The following is a 22,371-nucleotide window of genomic DNA, read 5'->3' on the forward strand; positions in this document are numbered from 1 at the left end:
CTTGCTCAAATCCAGACTTAAGACGGAAAGACCCACAAACAAGCAAGACCTGAAGGCTGCGGCTGTAAAGGCCTGGCAAAGCATTAAGAAGGAGGAAACCCAGCGTTTGGTGATGTCCATGGGTTCCAGACTTAAGGCAGTGATTGCCTCCAAAGGATTTGCAACAAAATATTGAAAATAAAAATATTTTGTTTGGGTTATGTTTATTTGTCCAATTACTTTTGACCTCCTAAAATGTGGAGTGTTTGTAAAGAAATGTGTACAATTCCTACATTTTCTATCAGATATTTTTGTTCAACCCTTCAAATTAAACGTTACAATCTGCACTTGAATTCTGTTGTAGAGGTTTCATTTCCAATCCAATGTGGTGGCATGCAGAGCCCAACTCGCGAAAATTGTGTCACTGTCCAAATATTTCTGGCCCTAACTGTAAGTCAAGAGGGGCAATTTCAGCCTAAAAAAATGGGCTGAAATTTTTGGCTTATACTCGAGTATATACGGTAATTTATGTATGGATGTGACGGTCAATCTTTTGTTATTAATATATGGAGTACATAGGTGACATTACTAATATATGGGGGCACATAGGCAGGGCTGCCAGTATGAATTTCGGGGTCCCATACTGTCAAAATTTTCGGGGGGGCGCAAATGATGGAGGGGGTGCTGCACATGGCGGAGGGGGGTGCTGCAAATGATGGACGGGGGCTGCAAATGATGGAGGGGGGGCTGCAAATGATGGAGGAGGGCTGCAAATGATGGAGGGGGCTGCACGTGATAAAGGGGTGCTGCAAATGATGGAGGGGAGCTGCAAATGATGGAGGGGTGCAGCACATGATGGAGGGGATGCTGCAAATGATGGAGGGGGTGCTGCAAATGATGGAGCGGTGCTACAAATGATAGTTTCCACCAGCCCCCCTTTATCATCTGCAGCCCCACTCCATCATTTGCAGCACCCCTCCATAATTTATAGCACCCCTTTATCATTTGCAGCTCCATTTAAAGAGCAGCACCCCTCCATCATTTGCAGCTCCACTTCATCAAGTGCAGCACAAGCTCCATCATGTAAAGAACCCCAACCATCATGTACAGCACCCCCTCCATCATGTACAGCGTGTACCTGACCAGAAGTCCAGGGAGGGCGGAGGGAGTAGGCGCTGCACAGCTGTCAAGGTAAGGTTAAGTTCACATTAGCATTTGAGGGCTTTGCAGAGGGCTGCGTACATCCTCCGTTAAGCCCTGCCTACTTCCGCATACTTCTGCATGCGTACTGCGTACCCATCTTTAACATTGGGTACGCAGGCCATGCGGATGCAGATGCGTCGTTTTGTCGCTGTGCCGAACTGCATTGAACGCGACATGTGGCATTTTGTTGCAGTCGGTGGGCGCACCAAAATGACCCATACGGACGCATCCGTATACATCCACATGGCGTGCGTACCTAATGTTAAAGATAGGTATGCAGGACGTATGCCGACGTAGGTGGAGCTGAAGGGACAAGGAGCAGCAGTGGGCAGGGCTTAACAGAGGAAGTACACAGCCCTGCCCAACGCAAATGTGAAACCAGCCTAAGGCTGCCGTCACACTAGCAGTATGTGGTCAGTATTTTACATCAGTATTTGTAAGCCAAAACCAGGAGTGGAACAATTAGAGGAAAAGTATAATAGAAACATATGCACCACTTCTGTATTTATCACCCACTCCTGGGTTTGGCTGAGAAATACTGATGTAAAATACTGACCAAATACTGCTAGCGTGACGGCAGCCTAAGACGGCCCATGCAGAGCTCTGAGAAAGCTCCCGGGGCCGACGTGTGCCCCGCAGCGCATTAGTGCACGAGCAGAAGAACAAGAGGCGGGAAGAAGGGAGAATCATTACAGTGAAGCTCCTGGGGCCCACGTGTGCCCCACAGCGCATTAGTGCCCAATGGGGTCCGATGAGCAGAAGCACAAAAGGCGGGAAGAAGGGAGAATTATTACAGTGAAGCTCCCGGGGCAGACATGTGTCCCACAGCGCATTAGTGCACGATGGGGCCCGATGAGCAGAAGCACAAGAGGCAGGAAAAAGGGAGCATTATTACAGTGAAACTCCCGGGATCGACGTGTGCCCCACAGCGCATTAGTGCACGATGGGGCCCGATGAGCAGAAGCACAAGAGGCGGGAAGAAGGGAGAATTATTACAGTGAAGCTCCCGGAGCCGACATGTGACCCACAGTGCATTAGTGCACGATGGGGCCCGAGGAGCAGAAGCACAAGAGGCAGGAAGAAGGGAGAATTATTACAGTGAAGCTCCCGGGATCGACGTGTGCCCCGCAGCGCATTAGTGCACGAGCAGAAGAACAACAGGTGGGAAGAAGGGAGAATTATTACAGTGAAGCTCCCGGAGCCGACATGTGACCCACAGTGCATTAGTGCACGATGGGGCCCGAGGACCAGAAGCACAAGAGGCAGGAAGAAGGGAGAATTATTACAGTGAAGCTCCCGGGATCGACGTGTGCCCCGCAGCGCATTAGTGCACGAGCAGAAGAACAAGAGGTGGGAAGAAGGGAGAATTATTACAGTGAAGCTCCCGGGGCCGATGGGTGCCCCGCAGCGCATTAGTGCATGATGGGGCCCGATGAGCAGAAGCACAAGAGGCAGGAAGAAGGAAGCATTATTACAGTGAAGCTCCCGGGGTTGACGGGTGCCCCGCAGCGCATTAGTGCACTATGGGGCCCGATGAGCAGAAGCACAAGAGGCGGGAAGAAGGGAGAATTATTACAGTGAAGCTCCCGGGGCCGATGGGTGACCCGCAGCGCATTTGTGCACGATGGGGCCTGATGAGCAGAAGCACAAGAGGCGGGAAGAAGGGAGAATTATTACAGTGAAGCTCCCGGGGCCGACGGGTGCCCCGCAGCGCATTAGTGCATGATGGGGCCCGATGAGCAGAAGCACAAGAGGCAGGAAGAAGGGAGAATTATTACAGTGAAGCTCCCGGGGCCGACGGGTGACCCGCAGCGCATTAGTGCACGATGGGGCCTGATGAGCAGAAGCACAAGAGGCAGGAAGAAGGGAGAATTATTATGCTGTGTGCACACGTTGCTGATTTTTCGCGGTTTTTTTTTGCTATAAAACTGCAAAAAAGCAGCATACATTTGGAATCCCATCATTTAGAATGAGTTTCGCAATTTTTGTGCACATGATGCGTTTTTTTTCCGCGAAAAAAATGCATCGCGGTAAGAAACGCAGCATGTTCATTAATTTTGCGGATTTCCCACTATATAAGGCTGTGTGCACACGTTGCGGATTTTCCTGATAAAAATGCTAAAAAAAACGCAAAAAAACCCGCATACAATAAGCATCCCATCATTTAGAATGAATTTCGCATGTTTTGTGCACATGATGCGTTTTTTTCCGCGAAAAAAAAAACGCATCGCGGTAAAAACCGCAGCATGTTCATTAATTTTGCGGATTTCCCACCTACAAAATGCATTAGCAAATGTCCGGGGAAAAAACGTGGCAAAACCGCATGCAGATTTCTTGCAGAAAATGAATGTCCGTTTTTTTTCTCAGGAATTTTCTGCGAGAAATCCTGAACATTATTATTATTATTTTAACATGTGCACAAAGCCTAATGCATTGGGAAATGTCCAGGAAAATCCGCAAAAAAGCACCAAAAACGCATGCAGATTTCTTGCAGAAAATTTCAGGTTTATCTCAGGAATTTTCTGCAAGAAAGTGTGCACATAGTGGCCGGTACAAAGGGGAGGACATTACTGTATGGCTGCAAAGAGGAAAACGCACTCACTGCACAGACACAGACGGGAATCCCAGGTGTGAATAAGGACTAAAGCGAGTGTGATAATAATGTGTGTACAGCGCTGCGGAGTATGGAGGCGATATAGGAGGAGGGATAATAACCCACATAGAGGATGACGAGGACTCTGTACAGACCTCCACCTGTAGAGCCGCGCACCGGGGCACAAGGAATCCACGGGACTGATACAGGAACTTCTAGCGCGGAGGTTCCGGTGAGGAGATGACGTCACCGGAAGGGGCGGGTCCTAGCTCAGAGCTCTGCAGGCCGGATAGCAGGGCTGTGACTAGACTGGAGGTGTAATTTCAGTCGCTCCGCTGTAGAGGGCGCAGTGCTGAGGCAAGTAGATTGGAGCGAGGACCTCAGATCCCTCCGCTGTACGCAGCTGCGCACTGGGGCGGTAGTCGGGGCGGCTCTGGTGAGCTCCCCACAGACTCCGTTCTCGCCTTCTCATGTTTTACTGGAATCGCTGCAGGTGTTAATGGCGCAGACATCACTGGTCAGACTGGAAGGTTCATTACACGGTTCTATAGTTTATGGATTTGGGTAAAATTCATTATTTTCCTGATTTATAAATCTTACATTTTTATTGTCACTTTCTGTAATATAAATATTTCCGCTCAGCGCTGTTTGTTCAGTGTCTCCAGAATGTGACGTCTCCTGTCTCTCACCGATCCTGTCCGCAGTCGCGACATTGGGACAAGTGGGCGGAGCTTCACATGGAGAGCCGTAAAAGAGCGCAACATCATAAACAGCACCACCGACAGTCACCATAACAGAGCGCAACCGACAGTCATAATAAGAGAGCGACGCCGACAGTCATAATAAGAGAGCAACACCGACAGTCACCATAACAGAGAGCCACCAACAGTCACCATAACAGAGCGCAACCGACAGTCATAAGAGAGCGCAACCGACAGTCATAATAAGAGAGCGCAACCGACAGTCATAATAAGAGAGCGCAACCGACAGTCATAATAAGAGAGCAACACCGACAGTCATAATAAGAGAGCAACACCGACAGTCACCATAACAGAGAGCCACCAACAGTCACCATAACAGAGCGCAACCGACAGTCATAAGAGAGCGCAACCGACAGTCATAATAAGAGAGTCACACCGACAGTCACCATAACAGAGAGCCACCAACAGTCACCATGACAGAGCGCAACCGACAGTCCTCATGACAGAGCGACACCGACAGTCACCATAACAGAGCGACACCGACAGTCACCATGACAGAGCGCAACCGACAGTCACCATAACAGAGCGACACCGACAGTCACCATGACAGAGCGCAACCAACAGTCCTCATGACAGAGCGACACCGACAGTCACCATGACAGAGAGCAACCGAAAGTCACCATGACAGAGAGCAACCGACAGTCACCATAACAGAGAGCAACCGACAGTCACCATAACAGAGAGCAATCGACAGTCATCATAACAGAGCGCAACCGACAGTCATCATAACAGAGCGCAACCGACAGTCACCATAACAGAGCGCAACCGACAGTCAGAATAAGAGAGCAACCGACAGTAACCATAACAGAGAGCAACCGACAGTCACCATAACAGAGCGCAACCGACAGTCATAATAAGAGAGCAACCGACAGTCACCATAACAGAGCACAACCAACAGTCATAATAAGAGAGCAACCGACAGTCACCATAACAGAGCGCAACCGACAGTCATCATAACAGAGCGACACCGACAGTCACCATAACAGAGCGCAACCAACAGACACCATAACAGAGCACAACCGACAGTCATAATAAGAGAGCAACCCACAGTCATCATAACAGAGCGCCACCGACAGTCACCATAACAAAGCGCAACCAACAGTCACCATAACAGAGCTGAACCAACAGTCATCATAACAGAGCGCAACCGACAGTCATCATAATAAAGCGCCACCGACAGTCACCATAACAGAGCGCCACCGACAGTCACCATAACAGAGCGCCACCGAGAGTCACCATAACAGAGCGACACCGACAGTCACCATAACAGAGCGCAACCGACAGTCATCATAAACCGCAACCGACAGTCACCATAACAAAGCGCCACCGACAGTCATCATAACAGAACGCCACCGACAGTCATCATAACAGAGCGCAACCGACAGTCATCATAACAGAGCACAACCGACAGTCACCATAACAGAGCGCAACCGACAGTCATCATAACAGAGCGCAACCGACAGTCACCATAACAGAGCGCAACCGACAGTCATCATAACAGAGCGCAACCGACAGTCATCATAACAGAGCGCAACCGACAGTCACCATAACAGCGCAACCGACAATTACCACAACAGCGCAACCGACAGTCATCATAACAGAACGCCACCGACAGTCATCATAACAGAGCGCCACCGACAGTCATCATAACAGAACGCCACCGACAGTCACCATAACAGAGCGCAACCGACAATCATCATAACAGAGCGCAACCGACAGTCACCATAACAGCGCAACCGACAGTTACCACAACAGCGCAACCGACAGTCATCATAACAGAGCGCAACAGACAGTCATCATAACAGAGCGCAACCGACAGTCACCATAACAGCGCAACCGACAGTTACCACAACAGCGCAACCGACAGTCATCATAACAGAACGCCACCGACAGTCATCATAACAGAGCGCCACCGACAGTCATCATAACAGAACGCCACCGACAGTCACCATAACAGAGCGCAACCGACAATCATCATAACAGAGCGCAACCGACAGTCACCATAACAGAGCGCAATCGACAGTCACCATAACAGCGCAACCGACAGTTACCACAACAGCGCAACCGACAGTCATCATAACAGAACGCCACCGACAGTCATCATAACAGAGCGCCACCGACAGTCATCATAACAGAACGCCACCGACAGTCACCATAACAGAGCGCAACCGACAATCATCATAACAGAGTGCAACCGACAGTCACCATAACAGAGCGCAATCGACAGTCATCATAACAGAGCGCAACCGACAGTCATCATAACAGAGCGCAACCGACAGTCACCATAACAGCGCAACCGACAGTTACCACAACAGCGCAACCGACAGTCACCATAACGGAGCGCAACCAACAGTCATCATAACAGAGCGCCACCGACAGTCATCATAACAGAACGCCACCGACAGTCATCATAACAGAGGACACTGACAGTCACCATAACAGAGCGCAACCGACAGTCATCATAACAGAGCACAACCGACAGTCATAACAGAGCGCAACCGACAGTCACCATAACAGAGCGCAACCAACAGTCATCATAACAGAGCACCACCGACAGTCATCATAACAGAGCGCCACCGACAGTCATCATAACAGAACGCCAACGACAGTCACCATAACAGAGCGCAACTGACAGTCATCATAACAGAGCACAACCGACAGTCATCATAAACCGCAACCGACAGTCACCATCAGGGGTGGATTAAGGGTAGCCAGGGCCCCGGGCTGTTCACACACTGTGGGCCCCCCCGGTCATGTGACGGGGGTCATGTGACGGGGGTCATGAGACGGGGGTCATGAGACGGGGGTCATGATATACCCGAACCAGATTATTCCAGAAAAATGGCCGGGCCCTACTCTACTGTAACCTATTAAATATTTGTTAAAATCTGCAATACAATTTAGGTATATCTTGACCAATAATATCACATACAAGGAACAAATACCACCGCACCATGACCAGACCATAAATTACAACCACAGTGATCGAATAATATCACATACAAGGAACAAATACCACCGCACCATGTCAAGACCACAAATTACCACTTGGTGACCAAATAGCACATACAAGGGACAAATACCACAACACCATTTCCAGACCACATATTACCACCACATAGTGACTGAGTACCACAATACTGATCAGTAATAAAAAAACAAAAAACACAATACTATCACCATAAGTGCCAGTATTCACAGGAGATCTGTACTTAGTATGCAGTGTCTGTGTAGAGGTAATACAGTGATCACTGGTGACATTGTACACAGGACCTTTGTATATAGTATACAGTGTATAGTGTCAGTGTATAGGTAACACTGACTCACCAGTGATGTCTCTAGGTGAACTCCTTCATCTTTCATCCAGCACAGACTGCCATCATTTCTTCCAGCCAGGACTCGTTTCTGCAGGAAATAACACAGTTATCTCGAGCTCCACTTGCAGAAGACATTACTTAATTTTTCACAACTTCTACATTACACCACATGAAGATAAAAAGGCGATATAGTGTCACTCTGCACAATAACAGGACCGCCCCCCCATTTAAAACAGTATACTCAAAAAATAAAATAAATACATCACTGCAGTAATAATATCCCTTAATTAGCCCCTATGGTAATAATATTCCCCACCCTGGCTCCGTTTATCTCATTCCTGGCTCCAGCCATATGTTCTCCCATCCTGCACTCATGAGTATCCATTCTACACCATATGATCTCCCCATCCTGCCCCATCTGTCTCCATCGTATCCATCCTGCCCCATGATCCAATCCTGCCCCATGTCTCCAATCATGCCCCGTGTCTACATTCTGCCCATGCCTCCAGTCCTGCCCCCAGTGTGTCCAGCATATTACCCCCAGTGTGTCCAGCAATCTGCCCCAGTATGTCTAGCATATTGCCCCCAGACAGTGTGTCCAGCAATTTGCCCCAGTGTGTCCAGCATATTACCACCAGTGTGTCCAGCAATCTGGCCCAGTGTCTCCAGCATTGCCCCAGAGTGTCCAGCAATCATCTGCCCCAGTGTATCCAGCATTGCCCCAGTGTGTCCAGCAATCATCTGCCCCAGTGTCTCCAGCAATCTGCCCCAGTGTCTCCAGCAATCTGCTCCAGTGTCTCCAGCAATCTGCCCCCAGTGTGTCCTCCAGCAATCTGCCCCTAGTGTGTCCTCCAGCAATCTGCCCCACTGTCTCCAGCAATCTGCCCCACTGTCTCCAGCAATCTGCCCCACTGTCTCCAGCATTGCCCCAATGTGTCCTCCAATCTGCCCCAGTGTCTCCAGCATTACCCCCCAGTGTGTCCTCCAGTCTGCCCCACTGTCTCCAGCATTGCCCCCAGTGTGTCCTCCAATCTGCCCCAGTGTCTCCAGCATTGCCCCCCCCAGTGTGTCCTCCAATCTGCCTCACTGTCTCCAGCATTCTGCCCCACTGTCTCCAGCAATCTGCCCCACTGACTCCAGCAATCTGCCCCACTGTCTCCAGCAATCTGCCCCACTGTCTCCAGCAATCTTCCCCACTGTCTCCAGCAATCTGCCCCACTGTCTCCAGCAATCTGCCCCACTGTCTCCAGCATTGCCCCCAGTGTGTCCTCCAGCATTGCCCCCCAGTGTGTCCTTCAGCAATCTGCCCCACTGTCTCCAGCATTGCCCCACTGTCTCCAGCATTGCCCCCAGTGTGTCCTCCAATCTGCCCCAGTGTCTCCAGCATTGCCCCCCAGTGTGTCCTCCAGTCTGCCCCACTGTCTCCAGCATTGCCCCCAGTGTCCTCCAATCTGCCCCAGTGTCTCCAGCATTGCCCCCCCAGTGTGTCCTCCAATCTGCCTCACTGTCTCCAGCATTCTGCCCCACTGTCTCCAGCGATCTAATAACCATGTATAAGTATATAAGGGGACAATACAAATATCTCGCTGAGGATTTGTTTATACCAAGGAAGGTGACGGGCACAAGGGGGCATTCTTTGCGTCTGGAGGAGAGAAGGTTTTTCCACCAACATAGAAGAGGATTCTTTACTGTTAGGGCAGTGAGAATCTGGAATTGCTTGCCTGAGGAGGTGGTGATGGCGAACTCAGTCGAGGGGTTCAAGAGAGGCCTGGATGTCTTCCTGGAGCAGAACAATATTGTATCATACAATTATTAGGTTCTGTAGAAGGACGTAAATCTGGGGATTTATTATGATGGAATATAGGCTGAACTGGATGGACAAATGTCTTTTTTCGGCCTTACTAACTATGTTACTATGTTACTATGTAATCTGCCCCACTGTCTCCAGCAATCTGCCCCACTGTCTCCAGCAATCTGCCCCACTGTCTCCAGCAATCTGCCCCACTGTCTCCAGCAATCTGCCCCACTGTCTCCAGCAATCTGCCCCACTGTGTCCTCCAGCATTGCCCCCCCAGTGTCCTCCAATCTGCCCCACTGTCTCCAGCAATCTGCCCCACTGTGTCCTCCAGCATTGCCCCCCCCAGTGTCCTCCAATCTGCCCCACTGTCTCCAGCATTGCCCCCAGTGTGTCCTCCAATCTGCCTCACTGTCTCCAGCATTGCCCCCAGTGTGTCCTCCAATCTGCCCCACTGTCTCCAGCATTGCCCCCAGTGTGTCCTCCAATCTGCCCCAGTGTCTCCAGCATTGCCCCCCAGTGTGTCCTCCAATCTGCCTCACTGTCTCCAGCATTCTGCCCCACTGTCTCCAGCAATCTGCCCCACTGACTCCAGCAATCTGCCCCACTGTCTCCAGCAATCTGCCCCACTGTCTCCAGCAATCTTCCCCACTGTCTCCAGCAATCTGCCCCACTGTCTCCAGCAATCTGCCCCACTGTCTCCAGCATTGCCCCCAGTGTGTCCTCCAGCATTGCCCCCCAGTGTGTCCTTCAGCAATCTGCCCCACTGTCTCCAGCATTGCCCCACTGTCTCCAGCATTGCCCCCAGTGTGTCCTCCAATCTGCCCCAGTGTCTCCAGCATTGCCCCCCAGTGTGTCCTCCAGTCTGCCCCACTGTCTCCAGCATTGCCCCCAGTGTCCTCCAATCTGCCCCAGTGTCTCCAGCATTGCCCCCCCAGTGTGTCCTCCAATCTGCCTCACTGTCTCCAGCATTCTTCCCCACTGTCTCCAGCGATCTAATAGCCATGTATAAGTATATAAGGGGACAATACAAATATCTCACTGAGGATTTGTTTATACCAAGGAAGGTGACGGGCACAAGGGGGCATTCTTTGCGTCTGGAGGAGAGAAGGTTTTTCCACCAACATAGAAGAGGATTCTTTACTGTTAGGGCAGTGAGAATCTGGAATTGCTTGCCTGAGGAGGTGGTGATGGCGAACTCAGTCGAGGGGTTCAAGAGAGGCCTGGATGTCTTCCTGGAGCAGAACAATATTGTATCATACAATTATTAGGTTCTGTAGAAGGACGTAAATCTGGGGATTTATTATGATGGAATATAGGCTGAACTGGATGGACAAATGTCTTTTTTCGGCCTTACTAACTATGTTACTATGTTACTATGTAATCTGCCCCACTGTCTCCAGCAATCTGCCCCACTGTCTCCAGCAATCTGCCCCACTGTCTCCAGCAATCTGCCCCACTGTCTCCAGCAATCTGCCCCACTGTGTCCTCCAGCATTGCCCCCCCCAGTGTCCTCCAATCTGCCCCACTGTCTCCAGCAATCTGCCCCACTGTCTCCAGCAATCTGCCCCACTGTCTCCAGCAATCTGCCCCACTGTCTCCAGCAATCTGCCCCACTGTCTCCAGCAATCTGCCCCACTGTGTCCTCCAGCATTGCCCCCCCCAGTGTCCTCCAATCTGCCCCACTGTCTCCAGCAATCTGCCTCACTGTGTCCTCCAGCATTGCCCCCCCCCAGTGTCCTCCAATCTGCCCCACTGTCTCCAGCATTGCCCCCAGTTTGTCCTCCAATCTGCCTCACTGTCTCCAGCATTGCCCCCAGTGTGTCCTCCAATCTGCCCCAGTGTCTCCAGCATTGCCCTTAGTGTGTCCTCCAATCTGCCCCAGTGTCTCCAGCATTGCCCCCCAGTGTGTCGTCCAATCTGCCCTACTGTCTCCAGCATTGCCCCCAGTGTGTCCTCCAATCTGCCCCAGTGTCTCCAGCATTTCCCCCCAGTGTGTCCTCCAGCATTGCCCCCCAGTGTGTCCTCCAGCATTGCCCCCCAGTGTGTCCACCGGTAACTGATCCAAAAAAAAACGAAAAAAAAAAACAAGCAGTCTCCTCACCTGTCCGCGCTCCAGGCGGTGAGCTCCCTGCAGCAGCGCACACTCACCGGCGACTGACAATGACGTCAGACGCCGGCGACGTGTGCGCTGCGGCCGACATCAGCCGCCAGCCTCCAATTGGCTGGCGGCTGTTGTTGTTAACTATTGATGTGCGGGCGCGGCCCGCACATCAATAGGAAACCGCCGCAGTGCCGCAAGGGGCCCGGTGAGCAGATGAGAAGGGGCCCAATGCGGGCCCCCTCTCTCTCTGCCCACCGGGTCCAGGGGCACACGAACGCCGCCCGGCGGGCAGTCACAGAGGATTATCAGAGGGTTAATCTGCGGTAGCCCAGGGCCCCCCCAGACCACTGGGCCCTGGGCTACCGCCCATATTGACCCTCTGATAATCCGCCCCTGGTCACCATAACAGAGCGCCACCGACAGTCATCATAACAGAGCGCCACCGACAGTCACCATAACAGAGCGCAACCGACAGACATAATAAGAGAGCAACCGACAGTCACCATACCAGAGCGACACCGACAGTCATCATAACAGAACGCCACCGGCAGTCATCATAACAGAGCGCCACCGACAGTCATAACAGAGCGACACCGACAGTCACCATAACAGAACGCAACCGACAGTCATCATAAACCGCAACCGACAGTCACAAACAAAGCGCCACCGACAGTCATCATAACATAACGCCACCGACAGTCATCATAACAGAGCGCCACCGACAGTCATCATAACAGAACGCCACCGACAGTCACCATAACAGAGCGCAACCGACAGTCATCATAACAGAGCGCAACCGACAGTCACCATAACAGAGCGCAATCGACAGTCATCATAACAGAGCGCAACCGACAGTCACCATAACAGCGCAACCGACAGTTACCACAACAGCGCAACCGACAGTCACCATAACGGAGCGCAACCGACAGTCATCATAACAGCGCCACCGACAGTCATCATAACAGAACGCCACCGACAGTCATCATAACAGAGGACACTGACAGTCACCATAACAGAGCGCAACCGACAGTCATCATAACAGAGCACAACCGACAGTCATAACAGAGCGCAACCGACAGTCACCATAACAGAGCGCAACCAACAGTCATCATAACAGAGCACCACCGACAGTCATCATAACAGAGCGCCACCGACAGTCATCATAACAGAACGCCAACGACAGTCACCATAACAGAGCGCAACTGACAGTCATCATAACAGAGCGCAACCGACAGTCATCATAAACCGCAACCGACAGTCACCATAACAGAGCGCCATCGACAGTCATCATAACAGAGCGACACCGACAGTCACCATAACAGAGCGCAACCGACAGACATAATAAGAGAGCAACCGACAGTCACCATACCAGAGCGACACCGACAGTCATCATAACAGAACGCCACCGGCAGTCATCATAACAGAGCACCACTGACAGTCATCATAACAGAGCGACACCGACAGTCACCATAACAGAGCGCAACCGACAGTCATCATAAACCGCAACTGACAGTCACCATAACAAAGCGCCACCGACAGTCATCATAACAGAACGCCACCGACAGTCATAACAGAGCACAACCGACAGTCATCATAACAGAGCGCAACCGACAGTCACCATAACAGAATGCCACCGACAGTCATCATAAACCGCAACCGACAGTCACCATAACAAAGCGCCACCGACAGTCATCATAACAGAACGCCACCGACAGTCACCATAACAGAACGCAACCGACAGTCATCATAAACCGCAACCGACAGTCACAAACAAAGCGCCACCGACAGTCATCATAACATAACGCCACCGACAGTCATCATAACAGAGCGCCACCGACAGTCATCATAACAGAACGCCACCGACAGTCACCATAACAGAGCGCAACCGACAGTCATCATAACAGAGCGCAACCGACAGTCACCATAACAGAGCGCAATCGACAGTCATCATAACAGAGCGCAACCGACAGTCACCATAACAGCGCAACCGACAGTTACCACAACAGCGTAACCGACAGTCACCATAACGGAGCGCAACCGACAGTCATCATAACAGCGCCACCGACAGTCATCATAACAGAACGCCACCGACAGTCATCATAACAGAGGACACTGACAGTCACCATAACAGAGCGCAACCGACAGTCATCATAACAGAGCACAACCGACAGTCATAACAGAGCGCAACCGACAGTCACCATAACAGAGCGCAACCAACAGTCATCATAACAGAGCACCACCGACAGTCATCATAACAGAGCGCCACCGACAGTCATCATAACAGAACGCCAACGACAGTCACCATAACAGAGCGCAACTGACAGTCATCATAACAGAGCGCAACCGACAGTCATCATAAACCGCAACCGACAGTCACCATAACAGAGCGCCACCGACAGTCATCATAACAGAGCGACACCGACAGTCACCATAACAGAGCGCAACCGACAGACATAATAAGAGACCAACCGACAGTCACCATACCAGAGCGACACCGACAGTCATCATAACAGAACGCCACCGGCAGTCATCATAACAGAGCGCCACCGACAGTCATAACAGAGCGACACCGACAGTCACCATAACAGAGCGCAACCGACAGTCATCATAAACCGCAACCGACAGTCACCATAACAGAGCGCCACCGACAGTCATCATAACAGAGCGACACCGACAGTCACCATAACAGAGCGCAACCGACAGACATAATAAGAGAGCAACCGACAGTCACCATACCAGAGCGACACCGACAGTCATCATAACAGAACGCCACCGGCAGTCATCATAACAGAGCACCACCGACAGTCACCATAACAGAACGCAACCGACAGTCATCATAAACCGCAACCGACAGTCACAAACAAAGCGCCACCGACAGTCATCATAACATAACGCCACCGACAGTCATCATAACAGAGCGCCACCGACAGTCATCATAACAGAACGCCACCGACAGTCACCATAACAGAGCGCAACCGACAGTCATCATAACAGAGCGCAACCGACAGTCACCATAACAGAGCGCAATCGACAGTCATCATAACAGAGCGCAACCGACAGTCATCATAACAGAGCGCAACCGACAGTCACCATAACAGCGCAACCGACAGTTACCACAACAGCGCAACCGACAGTCACCATAACGGAGCGCAACCGACAGTCATCATAACAGAGCGCCACCGACAGTCATCATAACAGAACGCCACTGACAGTCATCATAACAGAGGACACTGACAGTCACCATAACAGAGCGCAACCGACAGTCATCATAACAGAGCACAACCGACAGTCATAACAGAGCGCAACCGACAGTCACCATAACAGAGCGCAACCAACAGTCATCATAACAGAGCACCACCGACAGTCATCATAACAGAGCGCCACCGACAGTCATCATAACAGAACGCCAACGACAGTCACCATAACAGAGCGCAACTGACAGTCATCATAACAGAGCGCAACCGACAGTCATCATAAACCGCAACCGACAGTCACCATAACAGAGCGCCACCGACAGTCATCATAACAGAGCGACACCGACAGTCACCATAACAGAGCGCAACCGACAGACATCATAACAGAGCGCAACCGACAGTCATCATAAACCGCAACCGACAGTCACCATAACAGAGCGCCACCGACAGTCATCATAACAGAGCGACACCGACAGTCACCATAACAGAGCGCAACCGACAGACATAATAAGAGACCAACCGACAGTCACCATACCAGAGCGACACCGACAGTCATCATAACAGAACGCCACCGGCAGTCATCATAACAGAGCGACACCGACAGTCACCATAACAGAGCACCACCGACAGTCATCATAACAGAGCGCCACCGACAGTCATCATAACAGAACGCCAACGACAGTCACCATAACAGAGCGCAACTGACAGTCATCATAACAGAGCGCAACCGACAGTCATCATAACAGAGCACCACCGACAGTCATCATAACAGAGCGCCACCGACAGTCATCATAACAGAACGCCAACGACAGTCACCATAACAGAGCGCAACTGACAGTCATCATAACAGAGCGCAACCGACAGTCATCATAAACCGCAACCGACAGTCACCATAACAGAGCGCCACCGACAGTCATCATAACAGAGCGACACCGACAGTCACCATAACAGAGCGCAACCGACAGACATAATAAGAGACCAACCGACAGTCACCATACCAGAGCGACACCGACAGTCATCATAACAGAACGCCACCGGCAGTCATCATAACAGAGCGCCACCGACAGTCATAACAGAGCGACACCGACAGTCACCATAACAGAGCGCAACCGACAGTCATCATAAACCGCAACCGACAGTCACCATAACAGAGCGCCACCGACAGTCATCATAACAGAGCGCCACCGACAGTCACCATAACAGAGCGCAACCGACAGACATAATAAGAGAGCAACCGACAGTCACCATACCAGAGCGACACCGACAGTCATCATAACAGAACGCCACCGGCAGTCATCATAACAGAGCACCACCGACAGTCACCATAACAGAACGCAACCGACAGTCATCATAAACCGCAACCGACAGTCACAAACAAAGCGCCACCGACAGTCATCATAACATAACGCCACCGACAGTCATCATAACAGAGCGCCACCGACAGTCATCATAACAGAACGCCACCGACAGTCACCATAACAGAGCGCAACCGACAGTCATCATAACAGAGCGCAACCGACAGTCACCATAACAGAGCGCAATCGACAGTCATCATAACAGAGCGCAACCGACAGTCATCATAACAGAGCGCAACCGACAGTCACCATAACAGCGCAACCGACAGTTACCACAACAGCGCAACCGACAGTCACCATAACGGAGCGCAACCGACAGTCATCATAACAGAGCGCCACCGACAGTCATCATAACAGAACGCCACTGACAGTCATCATAACAGAGGACACTGACAGTCACCATAACAGAGCGCAACCGACAGTCATCATAACAGAGCACAACCGACAGTCATAACAGAGCGCAACCGACAGTCACCATAACAGAGCGCAACCAACAGTCATCATAACAGAGCACCACCGACAGTCATCATAACAGAGCGCCACCGACAGTCATCATAACAGAACGCCAACGACAGTCACCATAACAGAGCGCAACTGACAGTCATCATAACAGAGCGCAACCGACAGTCATCATAAACCGCAACCGACAGTCACCATAACAGAGCGCCACCGACAGTCATCATAACAGAGCGACACCGACAGTCACCATAACAGAGCGCAACCGACAGACATCATAACAGAGCGCAACCGACAGTCATCATAAACCGCAACCGACAGTCACCATAACAGAGCGCCACCGACAGTCATCATAACAGAGCGACACCGACAGTCACCATAACAGAGCGCAACCGACAGACATAATAAGAGACCAACCGACAGTCACCATACCAGAGCGACACCGACAGTCATCATAACAGAACGCCACCGGCAGTCATCATAACAGAGCGACACCGACAGTCACCATAACAGAGCACCACCGACAGTCATCATAACAGAGCGCCACCGACAGTCATCATAACAGAACGCCAACGACAGTCACCATAACAGAGCGCAACTGACAGTCATCATAACAGAGCGCAACCGACAGTCATCATAACAGAGCACCACCGACAGTCATCATAACAGAGCGCCACCGACAGTCATCATAACAGAACGCCAACGACAGTCACCATAACAGAGCGCAACTGACAGTCATCATAACAGAGCGCAACCGACAGTCATCATAAACCGCAACCGACAGTCACCATAACAGAGCGCCACCGACAGTCATCATAACAGAGCGACACCGACAGTCACCATAACAGAGCGCAACCGACAGACATAATAAGAGACCAACCGACAGTCACCATACCAGAGCGACACCGACAGTCATCATAACAGAACGCCACCGGCAGTCATCATAACAGAGCGCCACCGACAGTCATAACAGAGCGACACCGACAGTCACCATAACAGAGCGCAACCGACAGTCATCATAAACCGCAACCGACAGTCACCATAACAGAGCGCCACCGACAGTCATCATAACAGAACGACACCGACAGTCACCATAACAGAGCGCAACCGACAGACATAATAAGAGAGCAACCGACAGTCACCATACCAGAGCGACACCGACAGTCATCATAACAGAACGCCACCGGCAGTCATCATAACAGAGCACCACCGACAGTCATCATAACAGAGCGCAACCGACAGTCACCATAACAGAGTGCCACCAACAGTCATCATAAATCGCAACCGACAGTCACCATAACAGCGCAACCGACAGTTACCACAACAGCGCAACCGACAGTCACCATAGCAGAGCGCAACCGACAGTCATCATAACAGAGCGCCACCGACAGTCATCATAAACCGCAACCGACAGTCACCATAACAGAGCGCCACCGACAGTCATCATAACAGAGTGACACCGACAGTCACCATAACAGAGCGCAACCGACAGACATAATAAGAGAGCAACCGACAGTCACCATACCAGAGCGACACCGACAGTCATCATAACAGAACGCCACCGGCAGTCCTCATAACAGAGCACCACCGACAGTCATCATAACAGAGCGACACCGACAGTCACCATAACAGAGCGCAACCGACAGTCATCATAAACCGCAACTGACAGTCACCATAACAAAGCGCCACCGACAGTCATCATAACAGAACGCCACCGACAGTCACCATAACAGAGCGCAACCGACAGTCATCATAAGAGAGCGCCACCAACAGTCATCATAAACCGCAACCGACAGTCACCATAACAGAGCGCCACCGACAGTCATCATAACAGAACGACACCGACAGTCACCATAACAGAGCGCAACCGACAGCCATCATAACAGAGCGCAACCGACAGTCATCATAACAGAGCACAACCGACAGTCTCACCATTACAGAGCGCAACCGACAGTCATCATAACCGAGCACAACCGACAGTCACCATAACAGAGCGCAACCGACAGTCATCATAACAGAGCGCAACCGACAGTCACCATAACAGAACGCCACTGACAGTCATCATAACAGAACGCCACCGACAGTCATCATAACAGAGCGACACCAACAGTCACCATAACAGAGCGCAACCGACAGTCATCATAACAGAGCGCCACCGACAGTCATCATAACAGAACGCCACCGACAGTCATCATAACAGAGGACACCGACAGTCACCATAACAGAGCGCAACCGACAGTCATCATAACAGAGCACAACCGACAGTCATCATAACAGAGCGCAACCGACAGTCACCATAACAGAGCGCAACCGACAGTCATCATAACAGAGCACCACCGACAGTCATAACAGAGCGCCACTGACAGTCATCATAACAGAGCGCCACCGACAGTCACCATAACAGAGCGCCACAGACCATTATAATTACAGAGCGACACCGGTAGTCTTCATTACAGAGCGCCACCGACAGTCATCATAACAGAACGCCACCGACAGTCACCATAACAGAGCGACACCGACAGTCATCATAACAGAACGCCACCGACAGTCACCATAACAGAGCGTCACCGACAGTCACCATAACAGAGCGCCACTGACAGTCATCATTACAGAGCGCCACCGACAGTCATCATTACAGAGCGCCACCGACAGTCATCATTACAGAGCGCCACCGACAGTCATCATTACAGAGCGACACCAACAGTCATCATTACAGAGCGCAACCGACAGTCATCATAACAAAGCTCAACCGACAGTCATCATAACAGAGCGCAACCGACAATCCTCATAACAGAGCAGAACCGACAGTCATCATAACAGAGCGCAACCGACAGTCATCATAACAGAGTGCAACCGACCGTCATCATTACAGAGCGCCACCGACAATCATTATAAAAGAGCGCAACCGACAGTCATAATAAACCGCAACCGACAGTCCTCATAACAGAGCGCAACCGATAGTCCTCATAACAGAGCGCAACCAACAGTCCTCATAACAGAGCGCAACCAACAGTCATAACAGAGCGACACCGACATTCATCATAATAGAGCGCAATCGACAGTCCTCATAACAGAGCGCAACCGATAGTCCTCATAACAGAGCGCCACCGACAGTCATCATAACAGAACACAGCCGACAGTCACCATAACAGAGCGCAACCGACAGTCATCATAACAGAGCGCAACCGACAGTCACCATAACAGAGCGCAATCGACAGTCATCATAACAGAGCGCAACCGACAGTCACCATAACAGCGCAACCGACAGTTACCACAACAGCGCAACCGACAGTCACCATAACGGAGCGCAACCGACAGTCATCATAACAGCGCCACCGACAGTCATCATAACAGAACGCCACCGACAGTCATCATAACAGAGGACACTGACAGTCACCATAACAGAGCGCAACCGACAGTCATCATAACAGAGCACAACCGACAGTCATAACAGAGCGCAACCGACAGTCACCATAACAGAGCGCAACCAACAGTCATCATAACAGAGCACCACCGACAGTCATCATAACAGAGCGCCACCGACAGTCATCATAACAGAACGCCAACGACAGTCACCATAACAGAGCGCAACTGACAGTCATCATAACAGAGCGCAACCGACAGTCATCATAAACCGCAACCGACAGTCACCATAACAGAGCGCCACCGACAGTCATCATAACAGAGCGACACCGACAGTCACCATAACAGAGCGCAACCGACAGACATAATAAGAGACCAACCGACAGTCACCATACCAGAGCGACACCGACAGTCATCATAACAGAACGCCACCGGCAGTCATCATAACAGAGCGCCACCGACAGTCATAACAGAGCTACACCGACAGTCACCATAACAGAGCGCAACCGACAGTCATCATAAACCGCAACCGACAGTCACCATAACAGAGCGCCACCGACAGTCATCATAACAGAGCGACACCGACAGTCACCATAACAGAGCGCAACCGACAGACATAATAAGAGAGCAACCGACAGTCACCATACCAGAGCGACACCGACAGTCATCATAACAGAACGCCACCGGCAGTCATCATAACAGAGCACCACCGACAGTCACCATAACAGAACGCAACCGACAGTCATCATAAACCGCAACCGACAGTCACAAACAAAGCGCCACCGACAGTCATCATAACATAACGCCACCGACAGTCATCATAACAGAGCGCCACCGACAGTCATCATAACAGAACGCCACCGACAGTCACCATAACAGAGCGCAACCGACAGTCATCATAACAGAGCGCAACCGACAGTCACCATAACAGAGCGCAATCGACAGTCATCATAACAGAGCGCAACCGACAGTCATCATAACAGAGCGCAACCGACAGTCACCATAACAGAGCGCAATCGACAGTCATCATAACAGAGCGCAACCGACAGTCACCATAACAGAGCGCAACCGACAGTCATCATAACAGAGCGCAACCGACAGTCACCATAACAGAACGCCACTGACAGTCATCATAACAGAACGCCACCGACAGTCATCATAACAGAGCGACACCGACAGTCACCATAACAGAGCGCAACCGACAGTCATCATAACAGAGCGCCACCGACAGTCATCATAACAGAACGCCACCGACAGTCATCATAACAGAGGACACCGACAGTCACCATAACAGAGCGCAACCGACAGTCATCATAACAGAGCACAACCGACAGTCATCATAACAGAGCGCAACCGACAGTCACCATAACAGAGCGCAACCGACAGTCATCATAACAGAGCACCACCGACAGTCATAACAGAGCGCCACTGACAGTCATCATAACAGAGCGCCACCGACAGTCACCATAACAGAGCGCCACAGACCATTATAATTACAGAGCGACACCGGTAGTCTTCATTACAGAGCGCCACCGACAGTCATCATAACAGAACGCCACCGACAGTCACCATAACAGAGCGACACCGACAGTCATCATAACAGAACGCCACCGACAGTCACCATAACAGAGCGTCACCGACAGTCACCATAACAGAGCGCCACTGACAGTCATCATTACAGAGCGCCACCGACAGTCATCATTACAGAGCGCCACCGACAGTCATCATTACAGAGCGCCACCGACAGTCATCATTACAGAGCGACACCAACAGTCATCATTACAGAGCGCAACCGACAGTCATCATAACAAAGCTCAACCGACAGTCATCATAACAGAGCGCAACCGACAATCCTCATAACAGAGCAGAACCGACAGTCATCATAACAGAGCGCAACCGACAGTCATCATAACAGAGTGCAACCGACCGTCATCATTACAGAGCGCCACCGACAATCATTATAAAAGAGCGCAACCGACAGTCATAATAAACCGCAACCGACAGTCCTCATAACAGAGCGCAACCGATAGTCCTCATAACAGAGCGCAACCAACAGTCCTCATAACAGAGCGCAACCAACTGTCATAACAGAGCGACACCGACATTCATCATAATAGAGCGCAATCGACAGTCCTCATAACAGAGCGCAACCGATAGTCCTCATAACAGAGCGCAACCGACAGTCATCATAACATAGCGCAACTGACAGTCATCATAACAGAGCACATCCGACAGTCATCATAACATAGAG

The 22,371-nt window shown here is 51.1% G+C and overlaps 1 protein-coding gene across 1 annotated transcript in view; it reads right to left on the reverse strand.

The window, feature by feature from the left end:
- LOC138663149 (zinc finger protein 436-like) overlaps positions 1–4,023 on the reverse strand; it is a 67,170-nt gene extending 63,147 nt beyond the window's left edge. Inside the window, exon 1 of the mRNA XM_069749294.1 lies at positions 3,931–4,023. The gene's annotated coding sequence lies outside the window, so the exon portion shown is untranslated. The remainder of the gene's footprint in view (positions 1–3,930) is intronic.
- Positions 4,024–22,371: the final 18,348 nt, after the last annotated feature.

Source organism: Ranitomeya imitator, chromosome 2 (genome assembly GCF_032444005.1).
Source record: "Ranitomeya imitator isolate aRanImi1 chromosome 2, aRanImi1.pri, whole genome shotgun sequence".
NCBI lineage: Eukaryota > Metazoa > Chordata > Amphibia > Anura > Dendrobatidae > Ranitomeya > Ranitomeya imitator.